Source organism: Arvicanthis niloticus, chromosome 7 (assembly GCF_011762505.2).
Source record: "Arvicanthis niloticus isolate mArvNil1 chromosome 7, mArvNil1.pat.X, whole genome shotgun sequence".
Taxonomy (NCBI): domain Eukaryota; kingdom Metazoa; phylum Chordata; class Mammalia; order Rodentia; family Muridae; genus Arvicanthis; species Arvicanthis niloticus.
In genome coordinates, this window is record NC_047664.1 from 25,159,537 (window position 1) to 25,169,655 (window position 10,119).

A 10,119-nucleotide genomic window follows, 5' to 3' on the forward strand; every position below is an offset into this window, starting at 1 on the left:
ACATAGATACATCATTAGAAAATTCTCTGGGCATTTCACTCAGGGTAGTCTGATCACATTCACCTTCCACTCCTCCTTTAATGCCTCCTGGATACATTCACTCTTCCCTGCCCACAACTTTGTTTTTTGGTGTTTATGTGTGTGTGTGTGTGTGTGTGTGTGTGTGTAAATAACTCATTAAGTCTTATTTGTGCCGTTTAGCACTGGAGCCTGATCAATCTACCAGAGGTCACACCCTTAAAGAAAATTAACTTTCCCTCCCCGAGAAACCATCACCTGTGCAGAATACTTCAGTTAGGGTCCGGGCCTCATGAGCCCCTTTCTCACCTCGTTGATAGAATGGTGACCTTGATTTAGTTCAGGTGACCACCCCTGTCAGGAGTCTGTGAGTGCACTGGTCCTGACATGTCCCGAGGACACTATTTCACTCTTCTTTGTGACCTCTGCCCCTCACAGTCTCCCTGCCTGCTCTTCCATGATGAACCTTGGGGGAGGGGTGGTTTTACAATACACACTTCCCGGATGTGTTTACCATTCCTCTTTGCACGTTGAACAGTTGTGAGTTTTACCACTGCCTACTGCATAACAAACACATTTGTCCTCAGCTCCAGTGAGGGTAGCCCGATTTAGTTAAAGTTTTGGGTTGAGTGTTTCTCTCACTCCAAATGTTCTGTTTTCCCACTTGGCTGTGATCTTCATAACATCCTCATCCTCAGTCCCTTGAGTCTAGATGACAGAGGGCCAAGACAATCCCTGTGCCATCACTGTCTTCCCCTTGTATACAGAATCCACCCTGCTGGGTAATCAGGAAGGGAGAGCTAAGGTCACGGGAGGACAGATGAGAATGGGGGAGTGAGAACTGTTAGATTCTCAGAATTTTTCTTTAGATCTTATATAACCCCTAAAATTTTATTTTCTTCTTTATTTTTAACATTTTCTTTTAACTTACATGTAGTGAGCTCAGCTAGAATCTCTGTCTTTAATGGCTTATTATCTAAGCTTTGGCTTTAATGCATGAGGGGTGTGTGTGCGTGTCTGTGAGAAAGAGAGAGAGAGAGAGAGCACATACATGTGTGTAGGGTAATATAGGTGGTTATACATTAAAATTTAATTAATATGACTACACTTTAATGTTGATTTTCATAAATTTCTTGACTTGTGATGTTTTCATTTTCATATTAATTACATCTGTGAACTAAAGGTCCTGAGAAGAAGCTGCCCCTCCATTGAGCATTTGTTGACTGATTAGAACTTCAGTGATTGTAAAGAGGTTGAAAAGATACAGATTTTGGATCTGGGCCATTTTTAGGTTATTAATGGTCATTCATTGCTCACTTCTGTGTTGGACCTAACGTCTGCATGACTATTGTGAGAAACCTTTTGGAATGTGATAATAAATCACTAGCTTCCCAACAGATCATTATCAACCCCAAAGCTAAAAACTGTCATCGGAAAGCATGGAATTTATTCCCAGGCCATAGTCATTTAGAGTAGGCTCCCAAATAAACTATCTCTTGTCCCCTTTGGGGTACAAGCTGTTTTAACCATAATGTCAGGTATGGTACTTTTAATGTGATACCCTGAAGACGGTCCACTTTTAACTGGAGGAGTCGGTAGGATAGGGGCCAGGTAACAGCATGGGCTCCTTGTGCCAACCCATGACTCCTAGAGTTGGTCTGGGACCCCCTTTGATTAATGGTTCCTTGGTTTATTTGGAGCTGGTCACTTAGGATCCTGATTATATCTTTTTTGACTTTCCAGTGGCAGGAGGATCTCTGTAAGTTTGAAGCTAGCATGGTCTACATAGTGAGTTCCAGGACAGCCAGGACCACATAGTCTCAACAACAGGAACAACAACAAAACGAATAAAAAGGGTAGGGAAGAACAGAGAGAGGCAGCAGATGATATAACCTCTGTCTACCACACATACTCATGTGCGTGTTTATATACACACGGATGTATGCACACCCACAAGAAGAAAACAAGTTAGTATTTTAAATTATATGCTTCTGTTAGAGATAGTGACTACAATGAAGGCAAAGGGCAGGTCAGCTATGTCAGTTTTAGACAGTTCACATGTTTCTATATTTAGTCTGTTGTTGTACTTTTCCTGAGCAGGCAGAAAATTTTCTAGTTAAATAATTTTGACATTTTAAAGTTGGCTTCAAGCAGTAGAGACACTGCCTCTAACACCACTGGTATTGCCCAGGCCATGGCTTCCACAGGAATGGCCATCTTAGATGGAAGGCTTGTCAACTGCTGGAGTTATCAGAGACCCAGGGTTTAGCAAGTTCTAGGGAATAAAGTGCAAGTGTCTTGGAATCACACTGACTTGAGTTCTCATTCTGTCTCCTCCATTTACTTTAGCTCTGTGGGCAGGCATGCACCTCTCAGAGATTATTATTCCCATTGTTTGGGAGATTTATTTTTACTATTTTTAAAATCAATTTCTTTCTCTCTCTCTCTCTCTGTCTCTCTCTGTCTCTGTCTCTGTCTCTCTCTCTCTCTGTGTGTGTGTGTGTGTGTGTGTGTGTGTGTGTGTGCGTGCAAGCACATGCACTTGTGTGTCTGTTTGTAGATACCCACAGAGGTCAGAGGCATCAGATCCCTTGGAGCTGGAGTTATAGATGGTTCTGAGCCATTTAATGAAGGTGCTGGGAAGTGAACTGGGGTCCTCTGGGACATCCACAAATGCTCTTAACTGTTGAGTCATCTCTCCAGTCCAATTGCTCCATCACTGAAATGCATAGCATACATATTATAGATGAGAAGCCTGGAGGCTCTAAAGACACAGTATATACAAAATTTTATCCACCAGTACATACTAATTTTTCCTTTTCTTTCTGTTCGATCCATCCTAACACTAAATAGAACACGCCCAAACAAGTTAGAGTTTATCTTGTTCTTTAAGACTGTGTGAGAGAAAAATGAGTAATCGCTTTCGTAATGCACCCTAGGGCTTGCTTTTAGAGACCGGATCTTGCTCTATAAGCCAATTTGTCCTCTTCACTGAGATCCTCCTGCCTCCATCTCCTGTGGGACCACGAAAGGATGGCTAGGTTTCTGGTAGAGCACTGGCTAGAGATAGCTGGAAACCCAACAGGTGTACATGTCTGGGAGGGACCGCATATATCTCCCCACGCTTCCAGACCCCAGGCTCCTGACACATGGTCAAAGACCTTCATTGATCCGCGCCTTTCAGTCACGTAAGGCAATGCCTCTACCAACCCCTCCACAGGTGGAGGTCGTGACTATAGGCCTCAGCCTCAAGAGATTTCCATATTAATAAAATACCTAAAGGCCAGAGGGCATAGCCAATTAAGTATTCCTTCCAGGCCCTTCTCCCTCCCTATTTAAGTCAGGTGCCCCCCCCCCCCCATGGGTGGGGGGGGGTGCAGCCAGATTCATCTACTTTCTACTATGATAATAACTCTTGTAAAACCATGGACTTCATAGTGTCTTTGGGGGCCTGCCATGGAGAACTGTGGAGGGGACCTCTGAGTATCAAGCCTCCGCCTAATCTCCTGTGGAGGCCTTCTCTGTGTTTCAGTCTCAGTCTCGAAGGGCCGCCAATTCAGGCAAGCTGCTGAGTCAGCCAAGAGAGTACAGTAACCAAAAGTCTGCTTCCAGCAGGCACTGTTGGGGCTTCTGTCTCTCCCCTTGTTCCTCTCGTGTCTCTATTCTTCCGTGGCCCCCAGCAGCATCTGGGAGCCCAAGACAGAGACCACCCGCCTCTGTGTCAGCTGCCTTGGCTGGGAGACTCCCACTCAGGAGCCCTGCCCCTGGCTCTACGCCAGGGTGGAGTCCTGAGCGGCTTCTCAGCCCAGCATCCACCTGGCGCCACGTGGAGGGAACTCAGCCAAATTTCTGCGCTTCTGCTCCCCAGAGTCGCGGTTCCAACTGCCTGGGCTGCAGACAATCAGGAACAACAACTCAACCCAACAGGACCCACGCCTGCGCCCATGCATGAGCTATAAGCCCCACAATCTCTCAAGTGTTGGCATTATAGTCATAAGTCAATATAAACACCTTATCCCCTGACTTGACTTTACTTGGCAGAAAATGATTTAGAACTGACTTAAAAATTACTTTTCCTCCCTAGACATTCCTTGGAGCACCTTCAAACTCTCAGAAGTTGTTCTTACTTTTCTCTACTAAATCTTCCCATGGACTACGTCTGGCACCTTCAATAGAAGTGAGCAAGAAGCAAGTGGCAAAGGTAGAAGTGTGTTTACTTCAGAGAAAGAGTGAGAAAGCCCAGGGTAGTAAAGAATACATCTTTAGCCTTTGGCTAAGAGATAGAAAAGAATAAAGAGAGAAGGAGGAGGAGGAGGAGAAAGTAGAAGAAAAAGAAGATGAAGAAGATGAAGAAGAAGGAGAAGAAGGAGAAGGAGAAGGAGAAGGAGAAGGAGAAGGAGAAGGAGAAGGAGAAGGAGAAGGAAGGAGAAGGAAGGAGTAGAAGAAGGAGAAGGAGCCGGAGAAGGAGAAGGAGAAGGCGAAGGAGAAGGAGAAGGAGAAGGAAGCAGACGGAAGGAGAAGAAAGGAGAAGAAGAAGAAGAAGAAGAAGAAGAAGAAGAAGAAGAAGAAGAAGAAGAAGAAGAAGAAGATATACTTTTTAAACTTACCAGAGGTGTGCAGCTTCAGCTCCATAAACAACTGCATTGAGGATGTGGGAAGGATTTGACCTCCTTAAGGGATTCTCTCTCTCTCTCTCTCTCTCTCTCTCTCTCTCTCTCTCTCTTTCTCAAAAAGCTTTATTTTTACTTGGTCCAAGACTTGGGAGAGGCTCCAGGGTGGTTACAAAGCTGCCTAGTGGTTTGAGAGGTTCATTCAGGTGGAGGTCCTGAGGTAAGCTGGTGCAGAGCAGAGGAAGGAGCCCCTACAACGTGCAGAGGCATCTTAGTCGTGCTTGAGAGTGAGGTGCTCAAAGATATCCTCACCCAGAGATGCCTGTGGCACGCCAGTCTGTGCTGGTTGTGGCCCTGCCAGGCTACAGAGATTGGTCAGCTGGTTGCCCATCATCTTGATGAGCTACACCTCCTTATCCAGGAAGTGGCTTTCCAAGAATCAGAGATGAGGGTCTGTGCAGGCAGATCCCAGGGCATGCAGATCCAAGAGGGCCTGGTTCAGGTTCTTCTCCAGGGCCAAGACAGCTTCCATGGCCTCCTGGGTTTTTACCCCATTCATCTTTAGATGGCTTCTGCACATCCTGGAAGAGTGCACAGCCACTTCTTCCACAAATTGGCCTAGGAGAAGTGCCAGAGTGCCCCGTCTAGCAGGGCATTAAACAGGGGTCTGGAGAGGTCACCTGAAAGAGAGGATGGGGGACACAGGAGAACACAAAGAACAGCGGCTTGTCTATAATCTGATCAAACCGTTAATTTTACTTTTTTCTCACAGGTTGTATGTACATAGAGGCAGGATGTAGGGAAGGGGATGATGCAGGAGCATAGGTGTTCAGGGGGAGTATAGATATCTTCCAGAACAGGGTATCTGCTGAGTGAAGGTTCAGGGGACAGTTCACTATGACTCTGCCTATGATTCACTTGTCCTTATCTAAGTTGGTACTATCCGCCAAGGTTACCTATCCACAAGGTCTATGACTATCCACAAGACCTATTACTACTTGTTTTTATCCAGGTTGGTTAATTTCCACTAAAGCTGCCTGTTTACAATATCTTATAGCTATCTGTTTCAGAATTTTTCCACAGAGACCCAAGACTTTGTGTTAGCAGGCATGTATGTCAGGCCTATTGCTGATTTCAGGCCTATGGCTGATTTTAGGCCTTCAGTGTACAAGCAGGGCTGCCCCTGACACCAGGGCACCGAGCATCTCCCCTTTGTCTCTTTAGCACAGCTTTAGGTGAGCCAGCCTTCCTGAAGGGTGGTTCTTTAGCCAGCCAAGCTGGATTAACTCTAAAGTGAGAAGACACCTGGATATGATGTTTAAACCTTTGCAGATCAGAGTCATGTCTCAACCCAGGGATGGAGGGATTTAGTTAGAGAGGTGGGGAAAGTCCACTTCAAAGGCCTCTACAGCTCCTGTGACTGAGAGGGAAGGGAGAAGCCTCATAGGGTTGGTCACAGGCATGTCATAAAGCAAAGACACGTTACTTGGGGAGTCTGTGGGATGCTTGTGCAGGCCTTCAATTTTTCTATATAATTTAACATTTATCACATTAAACATCTTGGATAAGAAGTTTATTATTCACTTACAATGTAGGAAAGAAAGGTTGACTAGGGAGCCACTTCTTCCATTGCAGGACCCAGATGATAGGTATCTATGGTTGTCATGGAAGGGCAACTGGCTATCTGCTGGCCACTGAAGAGACAACTCGATTGTCCTGTGTGGAAGTGACTCAGACTGTATCTGCTTATAACCCATTGGCCTGAGCCACTGGCCCTGTGTTCTATCACAGATCCTGTTCAGTGCTCAGTTGGGGGAAGGTAAGAAATGTTTGACCAGCAACATTACCCTGACAGGAGTAAATGCATAATTTTCTTCAAGAAAAAAATTATTGTAAAAAAAAAAAAAAAAAAAAAAAAACCCAAAAAACAAAAAACAAGCTCACTAGAGGTGATGCCAGTAAGACAATCTAGACTCCACTCCACCCCCATCCTCTTTCTTTCTTTCTTTCTTTCTTTCTTTCTTTCTTTCTTTCTTTCTTTCTTACTTTCTTTCTTTCTTCCTTTCAAAAATCTCTTTTAAATGAACCAGTTTTAGCCTGCCGAGAACTAATCTATTCCAAACTTCTTGCTGGCTGCTGCTGTGGCCAGTTAGCCAGCTCTTTCTAGACTCTCAACACCCTTTTGGCTGAGTCAGCGACATTGCAACGAGTCATGTGAGGAGATGTGGAAGCTGTCATGAGACAGAAAAGCAGATGCTAGCTGGAGAGAGGCTGACGAGGCTTCAAAGAAATGAAACAATAAAATCAAACCCCTGGATAAACTCAAATCTGGACATTTCTTCACTCAGCCATTTGACAGCCTTAAGCGTGACAGCTTAAACGTCACATTTGCTTGTCAGAGCACTGCTAGCAGGAGCAGGCTGTACGATGCCCAGAAAACTGCTGGGCTTACAATGCGCAAGGAAGCTGGGGCTACTGTGCACATCTGGAATGCCCAGAAATTCCAGTGCAGGACCAAAAAATTTCATTTGTTGGGAGCCAGAAGATTAGGTGCCTTATTTCCTAAATAAAATGTTTAATTCATCGTAGGTCTCACTGAAAAAGACTATCACCGTGTAATCTGTTGTAGGAAGTGTAGTGGTATCCATTTATCCAAACTTGTGCTCTCCACAAGGTCAGTTATTCATGGTCAGTGGTGGCCCAAAAGGATCAAAGAGGTGACTCTAAAAGTAAACAGTCCATATATTTTAAACTGCACATCGTTCTGAGCAGTTTGATGTAATCTCTCTTATGATATTAGGTTCTACGTTTACAATTATGCTATATTATTATTGATGTTATTAATCTCTTTTTGTACCTAACTCATAAATTAAACTTTACTACATAAATTAGGTATAACAAGCAAATAGAATGTATAGGTTTTCATGCTATCCAAGTTTTTGGGTATCCACTAGGGGTCTTAGAAAATACCCCATGGAGATATGAGAGACAGTTGCAGTATATTAAATGAACTCCCAGGAAAAGAATGCTTCTGTTCTTGGAAAAATTGTCATGTTATAGGTGTTGAAATACACACACACAGGCACATGTACTCACACAGAATTTCTTTGGGAACATCAGGTGATCTACTACGCTAAAACAGACCAAAGCATAGCAAACCTAACAGTTTTTTTTTTTTTTTTTTTTTTTTTTTTTGCCAGAACAGTGCAGGGGTGTGGATATATAAGAAGATATTTTAGATGAATTCTGCTTGTCAAGGGGAGAGTGAGGGGGAGAAAAGAGGCTTTCTCTTAATCAGTTTGTGAGGTAGGTATTATTATTATTATTTTTTACCAACTTACAAATAGAAAAATTAAAAGTCAAATAAAGGGGTTTCTTGTAATAAAATAAACTTGCATCTTGCTTTTCAATCTCAGACTATTTTTCTGTGAGAAACGGAAAGAGGATGTACATTGCCTGTCTCACAAGGACAAGGTGATTGAAAGAAATACTACATAGAAAATTTGACATGACTCTTGACCTTTACTGAATTGGAATGCTCCGATTCTGTCCCGATTTTGCATTTTATTAAAGGCAGAGTCTTGTCAGGTGTGATGTTGGCACCTTCAATTCCAGCACTGGGAGGTGGAGGCAGGACTCCTTACTCCTGCCCTGAATAAGGATTTAAATGAGGTATTTTGTTCCAGGATCTGAGCTCCCAAGCACCAAACCATGTACAATACATTAATGAAAACCGTGGGTCAGTGTCCTTAATCTGAACCATGATTATGTACATCAGTTTTTGTTTGGTATCTGTAGCCACTCCTCGATTTAGGAGAAGTTTAAGTCTCTACTGTAAATGGATGTTGCTCGTATACATTCTGACTTACTGTGGTATTTGCCTTCTCTTCTGTGAAAAAAATTATTCTGCCTGTAACTAATCTCTACAGATTGTCCCCTTTCCTCCACTTGTTCTGTTTTTAATTTCTTAAGAGCCAGAAGCTGGATCATTGCACATGGCAGAACTGTCTAACCTCGGAGTCGAAGGCCATTACAGGAAACACAGTCTGTATCGAAAAGATTCTGCCACGTCTGTGGCAGAATCTTTATTTTTGTCACGTCTTGTGTTCCCACCTGTGACCTGTGCACTTTACATGGCTAGATCAATGACTTCTCAAGAGACGTACCTAAATCCCACACATTTCTCCCCTTCTGCTTGCTTCAAAGTATTTTCATCATCACCCCAATTAAAAGGATGGCCTCATTCCTCGGGCTTCTAGGGAGGGAGCCATCTGAGGCTGGAAGTAAAACGAGTGACTACAACTTGTATAAAAATAACTCTCCCAGGTGGTTGAGGGACAAAGTTACACTCAGCTGCTTGATATAGCTGAGCACTTATATTTTGGAGTAGGAGGAGAACCAGAGAAAACTAGCCAGAGAGACTGGGCTAGAGTCCAATACTAAATAGAACGTAAGATGCCAGGGGCAATCATTCAGCATGGCAGACGAACTGGTAAGATTTCCTATTGCTTCATTTACACCACTCATCCACCTCTCTGAGTCTACCTTGCCTTGGTACCTACAGGAATCACACACACGCACACGCACACACACGCACACACACACACACACACACACACACACACACACACACAAACCACTTTAAAAACAAAGAGAGGTGCAAGTCAGATTTTAAAAGATTTCGATAAAACTCTAGATTAGGCTGAGGTGACCACGGGCTCAGAAGGGGTCTTAGTGGGGCTCATACCCTGGCTTTTCACCCAGGCTCCTTCAGAACCTCTGTGTGAGGCTTCTGTGTTTAGACTTGCCACATTTCCTCCAGTCCTGGGTTGACTGGTTTCCAACTTGCAGGGAAGCCTCTTCCCTCAAAAGGCACATATTATTGCAAGCATTGTGATTCCATGTACAACCTCCAAACAAACACTAAAGCTCTGAGATTGCTTACAGGCTGGAAACTCCTATTTCACAAACATAACATTTATGAATCAAATATTTCTAAAGATTTCCATTGTGCCTCTCTCCCTCTTTTATTGCATTCAGATTGCTTCACATTCCAGAGAAAACCCCACTTTTAAAAATAGTTCAATGTCTGGCCAGTAATTGAAGTTAGACTTTTAAAATATGATAATTAGAAACAGGACCGTGCTTTTACTTGGCAAATGTAGTAGATGTTATTATATTTGAACGAGCTAACTGAGAAACACATTGAGCTCTTTATTAGCCCCAAAACTGGGGAATTGCTGTTCCCTGGTGGCGGCACAGACTCATTGCACAGCAGCTACTTACTGGTGGAAGAAAGGCTTCCAAATTTAGTTCTGTAACTAATCAACCCTTTATAAATACTTTCATTAACCTTGCATGCTATTGGTGTTTTGAGACGGGGTCTGGCTATGTGGTACAGTCTGACTTGAACTTACAATACGCTTGCTTCATCCTCCCATGTTCTGGGATTGCATGTGGGGACCACCATATTCTCACATGAAAGGCTTAC